The sequence below is a fragment of the Sinohyriopsis cumingii genome, unplaced genomic scaffold (assembly GCF_028554795.1).
Source record: "Sinohyriopsis cumingii isolate HCF-2022 unplaced genomic scaffold, ASM2855479v2 utg001554l, whole genome shotgun sequence".
Classification (NCBI taxonomy): domain Eukaryota; kingdom Metazoa; phylum Mollusca; class Bivalvia; order Unionida; family Unionidae; genus Sinohyriopsis; species Sinohyriopsis cumingii.
Window position 1 is genome coordinate 420,574 of NW_028316017.1, and position 23,015 is coordinate 443,588.

The window sequence follows — 23,015 nt, forward strand, 5'->3', positions numbered from 1 at the left end:
TATTCACAGGTTTGACTAAGGACATCGTATAGGTTAGGTGCAAAGGATATATAATATATACACCAGAGCCTGCCATTTAATCAACCATCAATTCATCTTCGTAGACACTTTTGTCTGTTCACTGTACTGGTCCTAATCACAATAACGAACTCGAAGTTAACTATACATACATCATATTTAAATATACACTTTTAACCGTATAATTACCATATTCGTTAATTGTATTTCTGAAAAGTCTATACTCTTTTCCATCCATTAACCTACTCGTAAGCTGTACTACACTATAATCTGTATGTGTGGCGATTATTCCAAATATGGCGCTTATATACCCGGTGCGTTATCGTAGTGGGGAAGCAGCAGAGAGGGTGAACAGACCACTTAAGGGAGTGGTCACCCTGTGTTTGACCAAAAAAAAATAGTGACCACTCATAGAGGTCAATACCACGTCTACGATTATTGTTTGTCCCAAACAGAATTGTAGACGCCCCTCTCTGCTGCTCCCCTTCTGCTGATATTAATTAAATTATTATGTTATAATAAAATGATACATCCAGAATCTCATACTGCAAGAACAGCACGAGAACGATTAGAAGCAATTAAAAAATTTCTTCCTGTCAGAGACTCATTCAGAAAAAATCTGCAAGCGCAGCAAGAAGCACAAGTTGAGTATGAAGAAGAAACTAAAAAACTATTTAAGCCCGTCACTGCAGCTACTGAGAAAGTTACGACAGTCATCAAAGAAGATCTTCTTCCGGTATCAAAACAAACTGCGGCGCAGGCTGAAAAAATAGCAAGAAGAACTAAACAGGCAAAGAAGATTTTACGAGATCTTCCACCTGGCATAGCCAGGGAAATAGCTGCGGCTCAGCCTCCACCTGTTGGTGAGGAAATACTTGAAGAAATTGGACAACTTCGTGCTGAGATAGGTGATATGAAAGATGATGAAGGAAGAACGATTATGCTGAGCAATAAATTTACCAAGGTGGGTATCAAATTCATAAAAGAAATTGAGGATATTGATACGTTATCAAAACTTGCAGTAGACAGTTTAAATAAAAAAGAAAAACTTTTAAGACCTGAATATAGTTCCACTCGTATTAGTGATCCTGAAATCTGGTATAAATGGATATATCGTATATATTACAATAAAGATAGAGTTTACTCCAGTGATGAGGTATATAATGATTATCGCAGAAAAATAGACATGTATCTTGCACAAAAAGAACCAAAAGTATCACAATCTCTCAGAACAATAAGTGAGGAAGAAGAAGAAGTATCACCCTCAAGACTATTTGAGAAAAGATCACCCTTAAGACTATTTAAGAAATCAGAAGAAGAAGGAGCAACGGGAAGTGGTCTGGGAAATAATTTTGTTTGTCCTGATAATATCATCAATGACGTGTCACGGTTAGAAGTTCTCATAGGAGGAAAACGTGCCGGAAATAATTCACCAGAAATAACCAATGAAGCAGCTGATATTTGTTGGCGACTATTTCAAGGTGGTATCATGGATATCGGCGTTTACCGAGAACTTATCGATGAACTTGTTGATGACTAGTTGTTAGATAAATGGTAAATAAAAATAAGATGATAATACATAATAATCATCGCAAACCTGTACAGGTCAGAGCGGTAAACTCACGATTACCAATCTATAGTGTTATTTACGGAGATGGACTTGGTGATGTTATTCAGGGATTATTTACAAGGATAGCTCCAAAAGTAGCACCTGTAGCAAAACAATTATCGATGAAGGCTATTGATATTGTTCGTGATAAAGCTCCTGGTGCAATTGTCAATGTTGCTGGTAAGGCGTTCTCGGCGATCAAAGAAAGACTAGCACGATTATTGCGACGAAAACAACAACCACCGGTGAAACTGGCAAGTAGTGAGGTGATGCCTGCAGATGTTAGTAAAATAATAAATCAAGCTGCAAATCAAAAACTAGCGGTGATATCTGAAGAAGCAGAAAAAAATTTAACAGCAAATTTAATAGCAGGAAGCGGTCTTCGTCGACGATGATCATCATTTGAAAAATGGTAACTATAATAAAAATGTTCGGGCGCGAATCAGACCCAGCATTTGATATGGAGGCACCTGTCCTTAAGTATGAATCAATGCGTGATTATCAATTTTATTCTTATGACGCAAGACTACCAAATCAGCGGGGGAGAATCGAATTACAGGTTCATGATACAAGTAGATATTTCTTGCCCGCTGAAGCGTTTATTGAAGTAGAAGGTAGACTTGTAAAGGGGGATGATACGGCATATGGTGCCAATTTGCGTGTTGGTTTTGTCAACAACGGAATTATGGCACTGTTTGATAGCGCCACATACATGATTGATGGAAAAAATATTGAATCAATTCAGAAGGATGTTGATGTTGCTACAACAATAATTGGTCTGGCGAGATATTCTGACGACTTTACAAGATCAGCTGGTCCAACAATGATGTTCGCTAAAGATATCACCGACAACGCTAACCATAATCAGTATATCAAGTTACTTTCACCACAAAATATTTCTGTTGCTAATCAGGCAGAAGCTGCCAACCCCGATCGTGAAACTAGACCAGCAGGTGATTTTGAAATCATAAAAGATATTGCCCCGACTTACAACCTGGGATTTGCAACACGCCGAGCAACGCTGTCGGGAGATAATAGAAATTTTTCGTGTGCAATTCCATTATCTCACATCTTTGGATTTTGCAGAAATGTTAGAAAGGTAATCTTTGGAGCTAAACACACAATTGTGCTCGTAAGAAAAGGTGATGATAATGATGCAATGTGGCGAGGTGCTGGTGTTGCTGATGCTGGTAAAGTAGATATAACAAAACTTTCATTGTGGATGCCAGTAATGACACCATCTATTACTGAAGAACAAAAATTACTATCTTTTATGGATCAAGGCGGTAAATCATTGCTATCATGGTTAACAGTAACCACAGATGCTGCTCAAAGCAATATTAATGGTTTATTTACATGGCATATAGCATCACAACAGGGTGTTTCTGCACCACGACGTATTTTTATTGCACTGCAAAATATTGACCGGATAAATGATCAACAACTTTCACATATGATATTTGATAACCTTGGAGTTAATGAAGTTTTCTTACGGATAAATGGACATCAAGAACCAACAGAAAATATACATCTAAATTATGCACAAAATCATGTAGCGCGCGCATATCATCGTTTAATGTCATTCATGGGACGTGATCAAAATGTGGATACCGGTTTGCAATTATCACAACTAGATTTTTAAGGTCTATATTCGATTTATTATTTTTCACTAGAACATCTTGATTTATCCAAACAATCTGTCGTTGATATACACTTTCGAGCTCATGTTACTAACCCGCCAGGTGGTGGCGCTTTCTACAGAGCGATCGCGGTCATACTTAGCGATAAAGCCATGTTACTTGAAGGTGGTAGTGGTCGAATGAGAGTTGTTGATGCACCAGTGGAAAATCTTTAATTATTCAGAAAAAAATATTATTTATATAAAAATGTCGTACAGTCATGTTAATGTTACTCTGACTCCCGGTCAGGTAAAAAAGCTTCAATCAAAAACCGCCAACAAATGCGGAACTAAAATATCACTAAAACGAGATCAGATTAGTGGTGGTCCAAACAAATTATCGTTGACAAATAATCAGATTAAACATTTCAATAAAGCTCTGGAATCAAAAACTGGAGTTCAATTCCATCTCTCCCCGAGCGCCATCAAAGACATGTTTAAAACCGGTGGTATATTTCCACTTCTTGCGGCCATTCCGGCATTAATAGCTGCAGCTGCTCCAGCCGTAGCAAAAGCAGCCGCGTTAGGTGTTGTTGGAACAGCTGCTGGAATGGCACTAAAGAAAGCAACAGGGCAAGGATACAAAAAAAAGGGACGCGGCTTAAGATTGCCAGGATCTCGTTGGGGGAGAGGCCTAAGGCTTCCAGGGTCACTTCGTTAGACGTTCCAGCATCAAATTTTGATTTACTTAATGCTGCTAAAAAATTAAAAATAAAAGCCTTTAGAGGTGTTTTTATGCGAGATCAATTACCGAAACAACCAAACAAACTAGAAACAGGTATTATTAATCTTGACGAACGTTCCGGACCCGGTACTCATTGGGTATCATACGCGGTTGATCCACGTGGAATCATTTATTTTGATTCGTACGGGTTAGCTCCACCTGTTGAATTTATCAAGTATGTCGCACCACTTCACGCAACAACCAGAGGTTCCAAAGCTTGGTATTCAACGCTACCCACACAAACAATGACAGATCCGCCAATATGCGGCCGTGAAGTAATTAATGTACTCGACGCTATATCAAAATCATCCAGGCCGCCACATAAAGTCGTGCACGATTATACACGCAACCGATTTGTTGCGCGTAAGGCGTTTTAAACAAATCTTAGATTTTTATATAATGGTTGATATTTACGGAAGATCTTCTTCACGCGTTAAGAAAAAGCCCGGCGACGTTGATCTGTCGAAGTATGTGACTAAGGATGACCTCGCTGATATCATGAACCTGGCTGGAGTTGACCCAGATGAAGTTGTTATTTTTCAGGATCGATATGGTAAACTAAAAACCAGCAATATCAAATGGAATGATATAGTCCGGCGAGTACTCGGTGCAGTTACGGATAATATTCCCGTGTTTACTGACGGTGGTAGAATCAGAGATTCAAGTATGTCACTTAAAACCATCAGAGATGAAATTGCAAAAAGTGTTGCTAATCGCGTGAGAAACACCGGTGACACAATGATGGGTGAACTCAGCATGAACGGAAATAAAATAGTAGTTTTAAGAGATCCAACATCTGACGAAGACGCAGCAACAAAAAAATACGTCGACGTCAACTATGGCACCGTAGACGGTAAATTATCCACGTTACGGGCCGAATATGATGTTCACGTAACCGGTTTTTTAAGGCTTCGAAGAAATTTTCAAAAAACCGATGATTCCATTGATAAGTTCTTTGGCACTCCTCCAGTCATTGACATGAAACTCGTTGATATCAAAACTAACCTAGACACGATCAAACAAACACAGCAAGACATCGTAGCGGGAATTCCTGAGATTGTCAACAAAACAAATTTGATTAAAATTCCAGCTGGAATAACTCCCGGGCATATCACAAACATCGTATGCACGGTATCATCGGGATTTGCAACATGGTCGCAGCAAAATAATACTATCAAATATACCGCAACAGTCACTGGCGTGTACAGGCTGTCTGTGTTTAGTGCTGCAAAATTTGAAATATTTACAACGTTTCCATGGCGTCATTCCACCGACAGGTTTTCCGGGGTTGTATCTGTTATATTAAATAGCGGAACCGAAGAAATATTTATTCTGGAAGCAGCTGATAAGAAATTAACCGCAACATCCTTCTGGTGGTGTTTGGAATTTGTAGCTGAAACACCTCAATTGGTTACTGCATAAAAATATATATGGACGGTGCACAATACAGGTACAATCAAGCACGTGAATGGCAGGCGGCGCTAAAAGATCAAGTCGATCAATATACAGTAAAAGTAAAAAAATATCGACGACGATTGGTTATCGTTGATGTGATTGTTTATTCAGTATCCGCTGTTGTTGCTGGAACCGGTGTCATATTATCAGCGTTGACAACGATGGCACCAGTAGCTGTAACTATTTGTATTTCAGCAGCAACAACTATTGCAGGTGTGTTTAATATCATCACAAAAAAAATATGTACTTGCATGAACGAAAAATTATCCGATTACAAAATAAAATTACATACAGCGACGGTAGCATACTCGAAATTATCCTCGTTGTTATCAGCAAGTCTCAGTGATGGAATTATATCTGATTTCGAATTTTCAATGATAACCAAAATATACGACGAAGGTATCGGTATTAAAGATACAAGTATCAATAATGACAGAATTACTCCAGCAGATCGTGACCAACACAACTCCGCCAAAGATAACGATGATCTCGGTAAGTTCAATTAATCCTGAATTTAGTGTTAATTTTCCTACTGCAATTCCAGTAAAAGAAATAGCACTAGCACAATTACGAGTATATTACAGCTGGCCAAATATCAGATCAAAATCATTTAACGGTACACCAGCAAATAATTCGCTTATATTTGCTAACAACAACAAACCCGATGGAACACCTGACTGGGTTGTTGTTGGAATACCAACTGGCAGTTATGAGATTGAAGAGATCAGTGAGGAATTTGCGCGTAGAATAAAATCAATAACGGGAAAAGAATCAAAAATATCAATTAATGTTCATGAACCCACCCTGTCCTCGACGATTGAAATAAACTCGCCTGATTATGCCGTTGATATTTATCAATCCACGATAATATCCGTACTAGGTTGGCCTGAAATATCACCACCGATAACACCGATACCACCAGAACCGAAAAAGTCTGATTATGTCACGGATAGGCAATCATATCATGAAATTAATCCATCATACGGGGAAAACCTACGTATTTTTAAAAATAAATCAATGCTCAGCAAGTTTTTAATTCACAGTTTGATTCGTACGGGTTAGCTCCACCTGTTGAATTTATCAAGTATATCGCACCACTTCACTCAACAACCAGAGGTTCCAAAGTTTGGTATTCAACGCTACCCACACAAACAATGACAGATCCGCCAATATGCGGCCGTGAAGTAATTAATGTACTCGACGCTATATCAAAATCATCCAGGCCGCCACATAAAGTCGTGCACGATTATACACGCAACCGATTTGTTGCGCGTAAGGCGTTTTAAACAGATCTTAGATTTTTATATAATGGTTGATATTTACGGAAGATCTTCTTCACGCGTTAAGAAAAAGCCCGGCGACGTTGATCTGTCGAAGTATGTGACTAAGGATGACCTCGCTGATATCATGAACCTGGCTGGAGTTGACCCAGATGAAGTTGTTATTTTTCAGGATCGATATGGTAAACTAAAAACCAGCAATATCAAATGGAATGATATAGTCCGGCGAGTACTCGGTGCAGTTACGGATAATATTCCCGTGTTTACTGACGGTGGTAGAATCAGAGATTCAAGCATGTCACTTAAAACCATCAGAGATGAAATTGCAAAAAGTGTTGCTAATCGCGTGAGAAACACCGGTGACACAATGATGGGTGAACTCAGCATGAACGGAAATAAAATAGTAGTTTTAAGAGATCCAACATCTGACGAAGACGCAGCAACAAAAAAATACGTCGACGTCAACTATGGCACCGTAGACGGTAAATTATCCACGTTACGGGCCGAATATGATGTTCACGTAACCGGTTTTTTAAGGCTTCGAAGAAATTTTCAAAAAACCGATGATTCCATTGATAAGTTCTTTGGCACTCCTCCAGTCATTGACATGAAACTCGTTGATATCAAAACTAACCTAGACACGATCAAACAAACACAGCAAGACATCGTAGCGGGAATTCCTGAGATTGTCAACAAAACAAATTTGATTAAAATTCCAGCTGGAATAACTCCCGGGCATATCACAAACATCGTATGCACGGTATCATCGGGATTTGCAACATGGTCGCAGCAAAATAATACTATCAAATATACCGCAACAGTCACTGGCGTGTACAGGCTGTCTGTGTTTAGTGCTGCAAAATTTGAAATATTTACAACGTTTCCATGGCGTCATTCCACCGACAGGTTTTCCGGGGTTGTATCTGTTATATTAAATAGCGGAACCGAAGAAATATTTATTCTGGAAGCAGCTGATAAGAAATTAACCGCAACATCCTTCTGGTGGTGTTTGGAATTTGTAGCTGAAACACCTCAATTGGTTACTGCATAAAAATATATATGGACGGTGCACAATACAGGTACAATCAAGCACGTGAATGGCAGGCGGCGCTAAAAGATCAAGTCGATCAATATACAGTAAAAGTAAAAAAATATCGACGACGATTGGTTATCGTTGATGTGATTGTTTATTCAGTATCCACTGTTGTTGCTGGAACCGGTGTCATATTATCAGCGTTGACAACGATGGCACCAGTAGCTGTAACTATTTGTATTTCAGCAGCAACAACTATTGCAGGTGTGTTTAATATCATCACAAAAAAAATATGTACTTGCATGAACGAAAAATTATCCGATTACAAAATAAAATTACATACAGCGACGGTAGCATACTCGAAATTATCCTCGTTGTTATCAGCAAGTCTCAGTGATGGAATTATATCTGATTTCGAATTTTCAATGATAACCAAAATATACGACGAAGGTATCGGTATTAAAGATACAAGTATCAATAATGACAGAATTACTCCAGCAGATCGTGACCAACACAACTCCGCCAAAGATAACGATGATCTCGGTAAGTTCAATTAATCCTGAATTTAGTGTTAATTTTCCTACTGCAATTCCAGTAAAAGAAATAGCACTAGCACAATTACGAGTATATTACAGCTGGCCAAATATCAGATCAAAATCATTTAACGGTACACCAGCAAATAATTCGCTTATATTTGCTAACAACAACAAACCCGATGGAACACCTGACTGGGTTGTTGTTGGAATACCAACTGGCAGTTATGAGATTGAAGAGATCAGTGAGGAATTTGCGCGTAGAATAAAATCAATAACGGGAAAAGAATCAAAAATATCAATTAATGTTCATGAACCCACCCTGTCCTCGACGATTGAAATAAACTCGCCTGATTATGCCGTTGATATTTATCAATCCACGATAATATCCGTACTAGGTTGGCCTGAAATATCACCACCGATAACACCGATACCACCAGAACCGAAAAAGTCTGATTATGTCACGGATAGGCAATCATATCATGAAATTAATCCATCATACGGGGAAAACCTACGTATTTTTAAAAATAAATCAATGCTCAGCAAGTTTTTAATTCACAGTTTGATTCGTACGGGTTAGCTCCACCTGTTGAATTTATCAAGTATATCGCACCACTTCACTCAACAACCAGAGGTTCCAAAGTTTGGTATTCAACGCTACCCACACAAACAATGACAGATCCGCCAATATGCGGCCGTGAAGTAATTAATGTACTCGACGCTATATCAAAATCATCCAGGCCGCCACATAAAGTCGTGCACGATTATACACGCAACCGATTTGTTGCGCGTAAGGCGTTTTAAACAGATCTTAGATTTTTATATAATGGTTGATATTTACGGAAGATCTTCTTCACGCGTTAAGAAAAAGCCCGGCGACGTTGATCTGTCGAAGTATGTGACTAAGGATGACCTCGCTGATATCATGAACCTGGCTGGAGTTGACCCAGATGAAGTTGTTATTTTTCAGGATCGATATGGTAAACTAAAAACCAGCAATATCAAATGGAATGATATAGTCCGGCGAGTACTCGGTGCAGTTACGGATAATATTCCCGTGTTTACTGACGGTGGTAGAATCAGAGATTCAAGCATGTCACTTAAAACCATCAGAGATGAAATTGCAAAAAGTGTTGCTAATCGCGTGAGAAACACCGGTGACACAATGATGGGTGAACTCAGCATGAACGGAAATAAAATAGTAGTTTTAAGAGATCCAACATCTGACGAAGACGCAGCAACAAAAAAATACGTCGACGTCAACTATGGCACCGTAGACGGTAAATTATCCACGTTACGGGCCGAATATGATGTTCACGTAACCGGTTTTTTAAGGCTTCGAAGAAATTTTCAAAAAACCGATGATTCCATTGATAAGTTCTTTGGCACTCCTCCAGTCATTGACATGAAACTCGTTGATATCAAAACTAACCTAGACACGATCAAACAAACACAGCAAGACATCGTAGCGGGAATTCCTGAGATTGTCAACAAAACAAATTTGATTAAAATTCCAGCTGGAATAACTCCCGGGCATATCACAAACATCGTATGCACGGTATCATCGGGATTTGCAACATGGTCGCAGCAAAATAATACTATCAAATATACCGCAACAGTCACTGGCGTGTACAGGCTGTCTGTGTTTAGTGCTGCAAAATTTGAAATATTTACAACGTTTCCATGGCGTCATTCCACCGACAGGTTTTCCGGGGTTGTATCTGTTATATTAAATAGCGGAACCGAAGAAATATTTATTCTGGAAGCAGCTGATAAGAAATTAACCGCAACATCCTTCTGGTGGTGTTTGGAATTTGTAGCTGAAACACCTCAATTGGTTACTGCATAAAAATATATATGGACGGTGCACAATACAGGTACAATCAAGCACGTGAATGGCAGGCGGCGCTAAAAGATCAAGTCGATCAATATACAGTAAAAGTAAAAAAATATCGACGACGATTGGTTATCGTTGATGTGATTGTTTATTCAGTATCCACTGTTGTTGCTGGAACCGGTGTCATATTATCAGCGTTGACAACGATGGCACCAGTAGCTGTAACTATTTGTATTTCAGCAGCAACAACTATTGCAGGTGTGTTTAATATCATCACAAAAAAAATATGTACTTGCATGAACGAAAAATTATCCGATTACAAAATAAAATTACATACAGCGACGGTAGCATACTCGAAATTATCCTCGTTGTTATCAGCAAGTCTCAGTGATGGAATTATATCTGATTTCGAATTTTCAATGATAACCAAAATATACGACGAAGGTATCGGTATTAAAGATACAAGTATCAATAATGACAGAATTACTCCAGCAGATCGTGACCAACACAACTCCGCCAAAGATAACGATGATCTCGGTAAGTTCAATTAATCCTGAATTTAGTGTTAATTTTCCTACTGCAATTCCAGTAAAAGAAATAGCACTAGCACAATTACGAGTATATTACAGCTGGCCAAATATCAGATCAAAATCATTTAACGGTACACCAGCAAATAATTCGCTTATATTTGCTAACAACAACAAACCCGATGGAACACCTGACTGGGTTGTTGTTGGAATACCAACTGGCAGTTATGAGATTGAAGAGATCAGTGAGGAATTTGCGCGTAGAATAAAATCAATAACGGGAAAAGAATCAAAAATATCAATTAATGTTCATGAACCCACCCTGTCCTCGACGATTGAAATAAACTCGCCTGATTATGCCGTTGATATTTATCAATCCACGATAATATCCGTACTAGGTTGGCCTGAAATATCACCACCGATAACACCGATACCACCAGAACCGAAAAAGTCTGATTATGTCACGGATAGGCAATCATATCATGAAATTAATCCATCATACGGGGAAAACCTACGTATTTTTAAAAATAAATCAATGCTCAGCAAGTTTTTAATTCACAGTTTGATTCGTACGGGTTAGCTCCACCTGTTGAATTTATCAAGTATATCGCACCACTTCACTCAACAACCAGAGGTTCCAAAGTTTGGTATTCAACGCTACCCACACAAACAATGACAGATCCGCCAATATGCGGCCGTGAAGTAATTAATGTACTCGACGCTATATCAAAATCATCCAGGCCGCCACATAAAGTCGTGCACGATTATACACGCAACCGATTTGTTGCGCGTAAGGCGTTTTAAACAGATCTTAGATTTTTATATAATGGTTGATATTTACGGAAGATCTTCTTCACGCGTTAAGAAAAAGCCCGGCGACGTTGATCTGTCGAAGTATGTGACTAAGGATGACCTCGCTGATATCATGAACCTGGCTGGAGTTGACCCAGATGAAGTTGTTATTTTTCAGGATCGATATGGTAAACTAAAAACCAGCAATATCAAATGGAATGATATAGTCCGGCGAGTACTCGGTGCAGTTACGGATAATATTCCCGTGTTTACTGACGGTGGTAGAATCAGAGATTCAAGCATGTCACTTAAAACCATCAGAGATGAAATTGCAAAAAGTGTTGCTAATCGCGTGAGAAACACCGGTGACACAATGATGGGTGAACTCAGCATGAACGGAAATAAAATAGTAGTTTTAAGAGATCCAACATCTGACGAAGACGCAGCAACAAAAAAATACGTCGACGTCAACTATGGCACCGTAGACGGTAAATTATCCACGTTACGGGCCGAATATGATGTTCACGTAACCGGTTTTTTAAGGCTTCGAAGAAATTTTCAAAAAACCGATGATTCCATTGATAAGTTCTTTGGCACTCCTCCAGTCATTGACATGAAACTCGTTGATATCAAAACTAACCTAGACACGATCAAACAAACACAGCAAGACATCGTAGCGGGAATTCCTGAGATTGTCAACAAAACAAATTTGATTAAAATTCCAGCTGGAATAACTCCCGGGCATATCACAAACATCGTATGCACGGTATCATCGGGATTTGCAACATGGTCGCAGCAAAATAATACTATCAAATATACCGCAACAGTCACTGGCGTGTACAGGCTGTCTGTGTTTAGTGCTGCAAAATTTGAAATATTTACAACGTTTCCATGGCGTCATTCCACCGACAGGTTTTCCGGGGTTGTATCTGTTATATTAAATAGCGGAACCGAAGAAATATTTATTCTGGAAGCAGCTGATAAGAAATTAACCGCAACATCCTTCTGGTGGTGTTTGGAATTTGTAGCTGAAATACCTCAATTGGTTACTGCATAAAAATATATATGGACGGTGCACAATACAGGTACAATCAAGCACGTGAATGGCAGGCGGCGCTAAAAGATCAAGTCGATCAATATACAGTAAAAGTAAAAAAATATCGACGACGATTGGTTATCGTTGATGTGATTGTTTATTCAGTATCCGCTGTTGTTGCTGGAACCGGTGTCATATTATCAGCGTTGACAACGATGGCACCAGTAGCTGTAACTATTTGTATTTCAGCAGCAACAACTATTGCAGGTGTGTTTAATATCATCACAAAAAAAATATGTACTTGCATGAACGAAAAATTATCCGATTACAAAATAAAATTACATACAGCGACGGTAGCATACTCGAAATTATCCTCGTTGTTATCAGCAAGTCTCAGTGATGGAATTATATCTGATTTCGAATTTTCAATGATAACCAAAATATACGACGAAGGTATCGGTATTAAAGATACAAGTATCAATAATGACAGAATTACTCCAGCAGATCGTGACCAACACAACTCCGCCAAAGATAACGATGATCTCGGTAAGTTCAATTAATCCTGAATTTAGTGTTAATTTTCCTACTGCAATTCCAGTAAAAGAAATAGCACTAGCACAATTACGAGTATATTACAGCTGGCCAAATATCAGATCAAAATCATTTAACGGTACACCAGCAAATAATTCGCTTATATTTGCTAACAACAACAAGCCCGATGGAACACCTGACTGGGTTGTTGTTGGAATACCAACTGGCAGTTATGAGATTGAAGAGATCAGTGAGGAATTTGCGCGTAGAATAAAATCAATAACGGGAAAAGAATCAAAAATATCAATTAATGTTCATGAACCCACCCTGTCCTCGACGATTGAAATAAACTCGCCTGATTATGCCGTTGATATTTATCAATCCACGATAAGATCTGTACTAGGATGGCCTGAAATATCACCACCGATAACACCGATACCACCAGAACCGAAAAAGTCTGATTATGTCACGGATAGGCAATCATATCATGAAATTAATCCATCATACGGGGAAAACCTACGTATTTTTAAAAATAAATCAATGCTCAGCAAGGTTTTAATTCACAGTTTTGATGAGTTATGGGCTTTAAAAAATTCCGGGGAAAGAGCAAATAGTTTTGTTATTTATCGGAGTGATATTATTGAATATTTTCAGGAAATCAATCAAGAATGTAAAAAACAACTAGATCAACTGAATCAATATTTTAACGAACATATTTTTGACATATCAGCGTCATCGCGTGAAAAAATCATCACGCGTGTGGAAATATTAAATCAGCTTATATCAGATATGGAATAATTTAATAACCGAATAGTTCAAGCGATGGTTAGTTTAGAATCATTTGAAGAATATAATGCAAAAAGATGGTTAGATGAATATAAATTAACAGAAGCCGATATACCAAATTTTAAATTTCCCGGGTATAGTGTAACCGAGTTAAGAAAATCTGTCAATGATGTCATTGATGAGTTTTTTCCTAAAATACTCGATGCATGGAGAAAATTAATTCCACCAGCAGTTGTTCTTAGATATGATAATGATCCACATGGCGGCGGAAGACACATATCTCCGGGAATCGTTAATATAACACCGACGGTCGCGGTCAATCTGGTTTGTGACGTAATCGATGGCAGCTATCAAATAGATCTCGGAAGATCAAATCAGGCTCAACAAGGATACATCCTGTACACGTTCACACCACAAGTTCCCCCTGGAAGTTTAATCGTGCAAGAACCAACTAATCCTGTGTATCTGCGGTGTCACAATAATATGTTAACACGAATCAATTTTAAACTCACAGACCACCTTAATCGCTTAATTGACATACGTGGAGAAGAACTTGTGATAAATCTGTATGTAAAGTCGTAAGACTTTTATCGTAGATCTTTGATTTTAAAGATCCAGTAATGTACCAGCACGTGAGGGTTTTATACACTTGAAAACGCGCGTTTTCACAAAACAGAACAATTTAGTCATTGATGAACACGGAAACGAGGATTTCTTATTAACACAAGAACAGTTAGATGAACTCCGGCACACTCCTGCATCAAAGTCGAATAAATATATCTGATGAGGTAATTCATCTTTTTTAAAATGTTTTATTTTTTTTCTGAAAATTTGATTATTTCACATAAATAAGAATCTTCGATTCTAAGTACCAACTCACCCATCAAAATTGCAAATTGCATAAATAAGAATCTTCGATTCTAAGTACCAACTCACCCATCAGAGTTATAAATAAATAATAATTCAGAAATAAAATAATATTTCAGAAATAAATAATTTGTAAAATTAAGAAATTTGTACAATTTTATGTTTTTGATGGGGTAAATGGTACTCAAATTAAGAAATTTGTACAATTTTGTAAATTTGATGGGTAAATGGTAGTCAAAATTAAGAAATTTGTACAATTTTATGTTTTTGATGGGGTAAATGGTAGTCAAAATTAAGAAATTTGTACAATTTTATTAAATTTCAGTAAAAAAAAAACAAATTAATTCAGTAAATAAATAAATTAATTCAGTAAATAAATAAGTTAATTCAGAAATAAATAATTTGTAAAATTAAGAAATTTGTACAATTTTATGTTTTTGATGGGGTAAATGGTAGTCAAAATTAAGAAATTTGTACAATTTTATGTTTTTGATGGGGTAAATGGTAGTCAAAATTAAGAAATTTGTACAATTTTGTTAAATTTCAGTAAAAAAAACAAATTAATTCAGTAAATAAATAAATTAATTCAGTAAATAAATAATAAATAAGAATCTTCGATTCTAAGTACCAACTCACCCATCAAAATTGCAAATTGCATAAATAAGAATCTTCGATTCTAAGTACCAACTAACCCATCAAATTCAGAATAATATTTCTGATCAAAGATCTCAGTCATCTTCAAAATTACTACTTTGGACGGGGTTACTTTCTGACATAATTTTTCTTAATTGTCTTATGCGAGTACTAATCGTTTTCTTTGCCTCATACTCGTGGGATAATAACGATTTAATTCTTTCTACGGCGGCAGAGAGAGGAACGAACTCCTTCACATGATCATCTTCTACGGTAGCTAGCGACTGAAACATTGCCGCCTGAATCCGTTTCATGAGCCTGTATTCAGATGATAGTGTGTGTGTCCCCTGGGTTTTACGTTCTTGTAAAATCTCAAAGTCAGAAACAATTTTTTCAGGATTAAGTTCATCAGATATATTAATTCCATCTTTTTTCAATTTTTTAATAGCAACAATTACATCATTGATATTTTCATGGTTCATTATATAATATATAAATCTTTAAAATAAAAAAAAAATATCCCTAGAACCCCTATCGAGTGTTTAGCGAGTTCGTCGGGATGTTTCAAGGACAGCACAACCAAGAACTCGTAGCTTGCCACCGCAATCTACCAAGTTCATTAGGTAAATATTCCCTCTACGAGAGCCCCTAACCCGCCAAACAACGGTCTAGAAGGCCCAAGAGGGAGGACGGCACAATCCTCATTAAACTCGTAGCTTGCCACCGCAATCTACCAAGTTTAGAGGATATACACATAACATATAACTAACTAAGGACAGCACAATCCTCATTAAACTCGTAGCTTGCCACCGCAATCTACCAAGTTTAGAGGATATACACATAACATATAACTAACTAAGGACGGCACAATCCTCATTAAACTTGTAGCTTGCCACCGCAATCTACCAAGTTTCGAGGATATACACATAACATATAACTAACTAAGGACAGCACAATCCTCATTAAACTCGTAGCTTGCCACCGCAATCTACCAAGTTTAGAGGATATACACATAACATATATACAATGAAATGGTTATATACAATGAATGAAGAGCCCCTATCGAGTGTATTAGCGAGCTCAGATTATGAATGAAGAGCCCCTATCGAGTGTATTAGCGAACTCAGATTATCCATGGACGGCACAAACATATAACTTAACTAAGGACAGTACAAACATATACGCTCAGCAAAATCCCACCCACAATAATTAATCCAGTGGGTGATACGAAAATATGTATCAACCACAAGTCAATATTGTGGTTGAATTTTGCTGAGCGGGGGGTTTTGCGGTTCCCCCATTATTATAAAAATCGCAATTATGCGCACACCACCGACATATTGTCAGCCATGGGGGTTCGATCCTGGACCGCGAGCGTCACAGTCCAATACCATACTGATTGAGCTATCAAACCTTGTTACGAACATATATTTCGGAAGTTAATATATAGTTAAGCTATATAGCTAAGGAACCAATATTTACACTAAAACAGCGGTTTCTGAATAATAACAGTTTCTGTATTTAACAACAGTTTCTGAATAATAACAGTTTCTGAATAATAACAGTTTCTGAATATAAAACAGCGTTTTCCCTAAGCAGACTGCGAATCAATAATAACAGTGGCATGAACACACCTGCAGATCGATTACCATGACAACGGTTTCTGTTCTGTACCTACACAGCTTCCTTGCGGATCAATAACATTATCATGATTTCTCGTAATGTTGTATGATGGGAAATATTTAAAAAACATAAATAATACTTCTACGAGTAATTAATTACGATGTAATTAGTTAAACTGACTAATTACGATCATAAAAAATCAAAAATCTACGAAGAAAACTATATATTACAAAGTAATCTCCCTTTTATATAATCAAAAATTCAGTAGTGTATGGAGGACATACTGTGACATAAATTAAAAAAATTAATTCAATGTGGTGATGATAATTATTGATACTGAAAGGTAATTTTCTGTTTATATTTTTTCGAGAAAGCGGTTTTATATATATTTTCTGCCACTCTTTGTACTGATTGTGGGTGAATATCAAAATATTTCGCAGCAGAAGATATTGAACGAAATATAACTTTTTCGCCAGTTTCTATGTTTGTGGAAATTACCGCCCTCTTTCCGATTGTCTTACATCTTCCTGTATTACCACATGCAGAGTTCACGCTTCGAGTGACAACACGAAGGTTGTGTAGGGAGTTATTTTGAGTATCCCCGTCAATATGATCAATAACAAGACCGTCATTGATCATCCCATTATGACATTCATACGTAAATCTATGACATAGATAATGTTTTCTCTCCCCAGCAGTAAACCTTAGATAACCATGATTATTAATACAACCAACTTGTCTCTTCAACTTGCAGTGTCTGATGATACCATTAATATTTGATTCATAGTTTGTTATGACAGGATGTGGGACAAATTTATTTTGCTCCATTATAATAATATTATTCGTTTAAATCATTGTTTGTCTGAAATCTTGATATATAATCCTCCACGGATTTTATAGCGTTTTCACCGCTATTATTTTTTTTGTCATAATATCTTTTAAGTTCTCTGAACCGTTTTACGCCGCACTTTCCACATAATTCTGTTTTTCCTCGCACTCCAATACCACACCGCAGACATGGTATTGGTCCTAGACTTCCTCGTCGTATGTTTTGTAAGTGCATCCAACAAAATTCCTTTCTGCAGGATTTGTTGCATCGATTTACTGAGCCGATCATCAACCATCTGCATTGAGACATTGTATATATATATATATATATATAATTTTCTTTATTTAAATATTTGTTTTAATTATATGAACGAGTTTGAGAGATTATCACAAACTAGGCCTGTTAAATATAAATTCAACCTTGACAGATTATCTTCTGACTTGCCAGTGCGAGATTTGGTTGATCCGAAAAATAAAAGTTTGATCTCGAAAATTCACGACGCCAAGAAAGAATTTTACACGGATGGTGCATCTCATACGTGGTCAACGTTCAAGATCATACGCCTTGACGGAGTCAAGAAAGCTGACAAAGTCAGTGTCGACAAAGTCACGGACGCCACAATGAACGACAAGCGAGCGGCAACTATCATTAACTACATCGCTGAATACGAGGGCAATCAAAAATCAAAAATATTTCTTCAGAGTAAAATTTATTGTATTAACAGAAACAGGTAGTTGGATTATCCGTGACAAATATGATCCTGTCCTTGGCAATAATAAAACTGTCATATTAAGTAAAAATTCCAGACCGGGTCTACTGACGGGTATTGACAAACCGTATTATGAGCGAGCATATCCTGTAACAGCGGTTATTTATGGAATCTATGAGATAAATAAAAAACCCAACGTTGATAAACTAGCGCCGATGAAATTTTCAAGGTTAAATTGTGTAGCCGAACGAGTAATAGAACACTTTACAAACGCGATGCGTGGAAATGGATTAACTGATTTAAGGCGTGAAAAAATAAACTCGTGGGCTGATTCAGTTAAGGATACCGGTGCTACAATAAAAGATGTTGCTGAGTTAGGAAAAATATTAAAATTTCCAATAACCGTAGCGACAATAACGGGAGAAATTCTATACCAATCTAAATATAAATCGAAAGGAGCTCCAATAAATATTATCGATCATAACGCGCACGCATGGACTAACGCAGTAACAATATTTCCACGTGATCGAACTGTTAGATTTTACCCCACAGATAATTCTGGGGCAGATAATTCTGATGGAGGCATGTTTGATTTTATCAACGAAATAAGTAAAACCGATCCTGTATCGGTATGGTTATTTAAAAGTAATGAAGAAGGTGAATTTGATCAGTTTGTCAAACCAAACGGTGAAATATATCGCACAGAATCCCTCCATGACGAGATGAAAATCTCGCGACGTTTTTACAGTGCAAGCACGCGGAAAATACTGACAAATTACTAACTAATTGTTTTACCGTTCCATCTGTTGCGGCTCATTTCGCCAGAGAAAGAAATTCATCGAAACCAACACGATTTGATTTACTCGAGGACGTACGCGCAAGTTGCGTCGAATATGGACATGGCGGATTATGGAATACCAAATATAATTACAATGATGTTATTTCGGTTGATATGGTTGCATGTTATCCAGGAAGTTTTCTGGGATACGGAGATTGTTCTGTGTACTTTGAAAGATTTGGTCACCCTACAAACGAGATGACGCGAGTGGCAATTAATGGACCATTACCTGATTTTGATCTGACTGGATTCGCCTGTATTGAATCGTTCGAGTTTAACGAATATCTTCACAAGATTTGTTATGTTTGGTTTGGTAGACATTTTTGTGAAAAACGTTGGGCACCTATAGTTTTGTTGCGATATATGCTAGATTGTATGATACTGACATCGTTGGTGGTCAGTGAGGCAATTATATCATATCATGCACAGACCAAAGTTTGGTTGCCCATGTCAGATTCTGAAGTTATTAGCGAGTTTAAGGAAAAATGTCCTGATGTTTCCGAAGATGATATTCCTAATAAACTCAAAACCGCAAAAGATCTCGGTAGAAAAATTATAGGTAAATTTACTCAAGGTGGTGCATATGATTATAAAAGACATCACGCACGATTAATTTTAGATGATGCCGAGTACGATTTTATAATCGCTGATACAACAGCGAAAAATATATTTGTAAATCGAGAAAGTGTTTATTTATCCGACGGAACAAAATTAGGTACGATCGTTAGTTACATAAATGACGTATCCCCACAATATACTCATCTAAGATCTTCCATGTTGGCTTATGTTTCTATAATTTTATTATCGATGATTAATAGATTTCCTGAGACCGCAGTCAGAGTCGCAACAGATTCGTTTTATATTTCAAGTAAATATTTAGAACCTGTTATGAAATTTACAAGTAATGATGAACGATGGGGTTCGTGGAGAATAAAAAAGGAACTATTACACAATTATGCAGAATCAGCAGATGTTCCAATGAGAGATTTTTATCGCGAGGGTAATAAAATATCAGAAATGTCGAAAGCACCATCGTTGAGTGATCCAATAACCAGATATAAGACAGTATATCTCAATGGACCTGGTGGATGCGGCAAAACAACTCGAACGATTAATGTTTTTAGAAATTCAGATATAATCGTGCTGACACCCACACATAGACTTGCACGTGAGATGAAACAGCGGCAAGTACAATCGTGTACGTATCATAGTTTCTTTCGGTGGCGCGGAGATACATGGACTCCTGAACGGATGGGAGAAAAATATATACCTAAAATAATTATTTGGGATGAGATATGCACGGTGTCATTGGATACATTAAAAACGTTTCTTGATTGGTTGTTGACGAAAAATACCGCTATAATAATGTGTGGCGATCATGGTCAACCGCCGCCTTTTGTTGGACCATCTCCACATGATTGGTTAAAAAATTTCGTTGATTATTACGAAGAAATAGATGATGATCATAGAGCTCTTGATGCAAATTTGAGGGAGTTTAAAAAATTAATCAGATTACAATCAAACAAAATTCAGTGTGAAATAATACGTGGAGTGATCTCAGAGACCTCAATGAGTGATTTTTTGAATTTATGGAGACCCACCGATTTGATCGTAGCAAGTAGAAAAATAATCAGAGACGCTTTACAACAACAGTTATTTCAGCTGCATAAAGAAAAATACTCAGAATTACCCGTACCGTTGTGTTATAGACCATCAGATACACGAAAACAGAATATTAATGTTGATATTCCAGGACCCTTGACAGAGTCAAGGAAACAGAATCTCGTATTAAATGATATTGTCGCCGTTGATATCAATGTGGTCGAAGATGCAATACACGCTGACAAATCTCCATGGGTTTTGGGATACGCTATGACAATCCACTCGTCTCAGGGATTAACTATTTCTGATACACGAGTCTGGATTGTAGACGATCGCATCGAGTGGTCAAATTTAGTTTATTTAGCGGTATCGAGGGTCAGAAAAATATCTCAATTACGTAGAATCATAATTCCTGAAATCGTTGATAAATTTAACATCATCGATGATGATATAATAAGAAAAAAATTAATCGGATACAAACAATCTGATAAAAAAAATAAACACGACTTTGATCTTGATGTTGAATTTATTATTGAGTTAAAACAGCAGCAGAACAATCATTGCGCCAGTTGTAATTGTATAATGTTATGGCGATATTCGAGTAATGATTCAAGACAATTCACCGTAGATAGAAAAGATAATAGTCGCGGTCATATACGAGAAAATACCATGTTGACCTGTCTTGAGTGTAATCGACGTAGAGGCGCTGGCACCCTTAGCGCTAGCGCCTTGGGTGCTAGTTAAGTGATCGAAATCACTGAAGTGATCGCGGTGGTAGTTGTGTATCCGCGTGAATTATTTGTAGTTGTTCACGTGTAAATCCACGCTGAGGAGCGGCCGAATCTAATCTGTAGATTGCAGGTCTGGAAACGCCTACGTTTCTCCCAGTGGATCTTGTCACGGTAGATATTTTGTGTGTGGTAACACTCCAAATAGGATCAGTCGCTCTTCGTTTACCACCTTCAAGTTCACCAGGCTCATATAAATATCTGACTGTGACATCACCTAATATTTTTTGTTTTCCAACATCTTTTCGTTGTGTTGGTATATTTATTTTTGTAATTGCATTAATGGGTTTCATGTTGGTTGTTCGTGTGATCTCATTATTTAATGCAGCTATCACGCCTGGTAATCTTGCCACCCATTCGCGAGATCTTTTATCCTGAATAAATTCCCTCGCGTATTGATATCCAAATAACCGCTCAGCAAGTGTTCGATTAAATCGCTCAACAATTGCTTGATCACGATGAATTGCAGTATGACCTCGTCGTATTTTGGTATTATGTCGTTTCATCAGCGATGATACTGGACCAAGAAATTCCTTACCAGGATCAACCTGTAGTAGCTGTGGCCATCGCAGACCACCTTGTGGTCCGAGTCCTCGTTGATAAATTCGTTCAAACGCATCGGCTACTTCAGATGATGTTTTCGCTGATAGCGGCTCTGCTTCTTTATATCTACTTGCAACATCAACTACGGTTAACGCGTACTTGTACGTTTTTCCACGCACAGTATCATGCGGTAAAAACAGAATATCAGCTTGATGAACTTCATTAGGAACACTGACATCGAAATACGCGTACTGAATTTGTTTAGGACGTGGTAGATAAATTTGCCATATTGCTTGTTTGGATAACCACGCTTTAGCAGTAGAATGTTTAACCGCTGCTGCATCAGCGAGTTTACCAATTGCTGCTTTGCCTCTCCAGTATCCAACTGGTGAATAATAAATCGATTCCATTATTAATTACCAGCCCCTAGCGCTAATTTACCTTTCATTGAGGATCTTACTAACCAATTAGCTAATGATTCTCTAATATTTTTATTTTTTATAGAATTTAATGCATGAATTAATTTCACATCTGCAATATGCCTATCTTGTAGATTTTTACTCTTGTAAGCTACATCATGAACATGACAAGCTCGATCAATAGCGTTTATTGGTTCTTCGCCTGGTTTTGGTTGATCCTGATTATCGAGCCTGATATCGAGTCGAGTACCAGGACCGCAATAATTATATCCTGGTAGATGTTTTTCTCCACTGTATTTAGCCCATGGAGCACCTGGAAACTTTG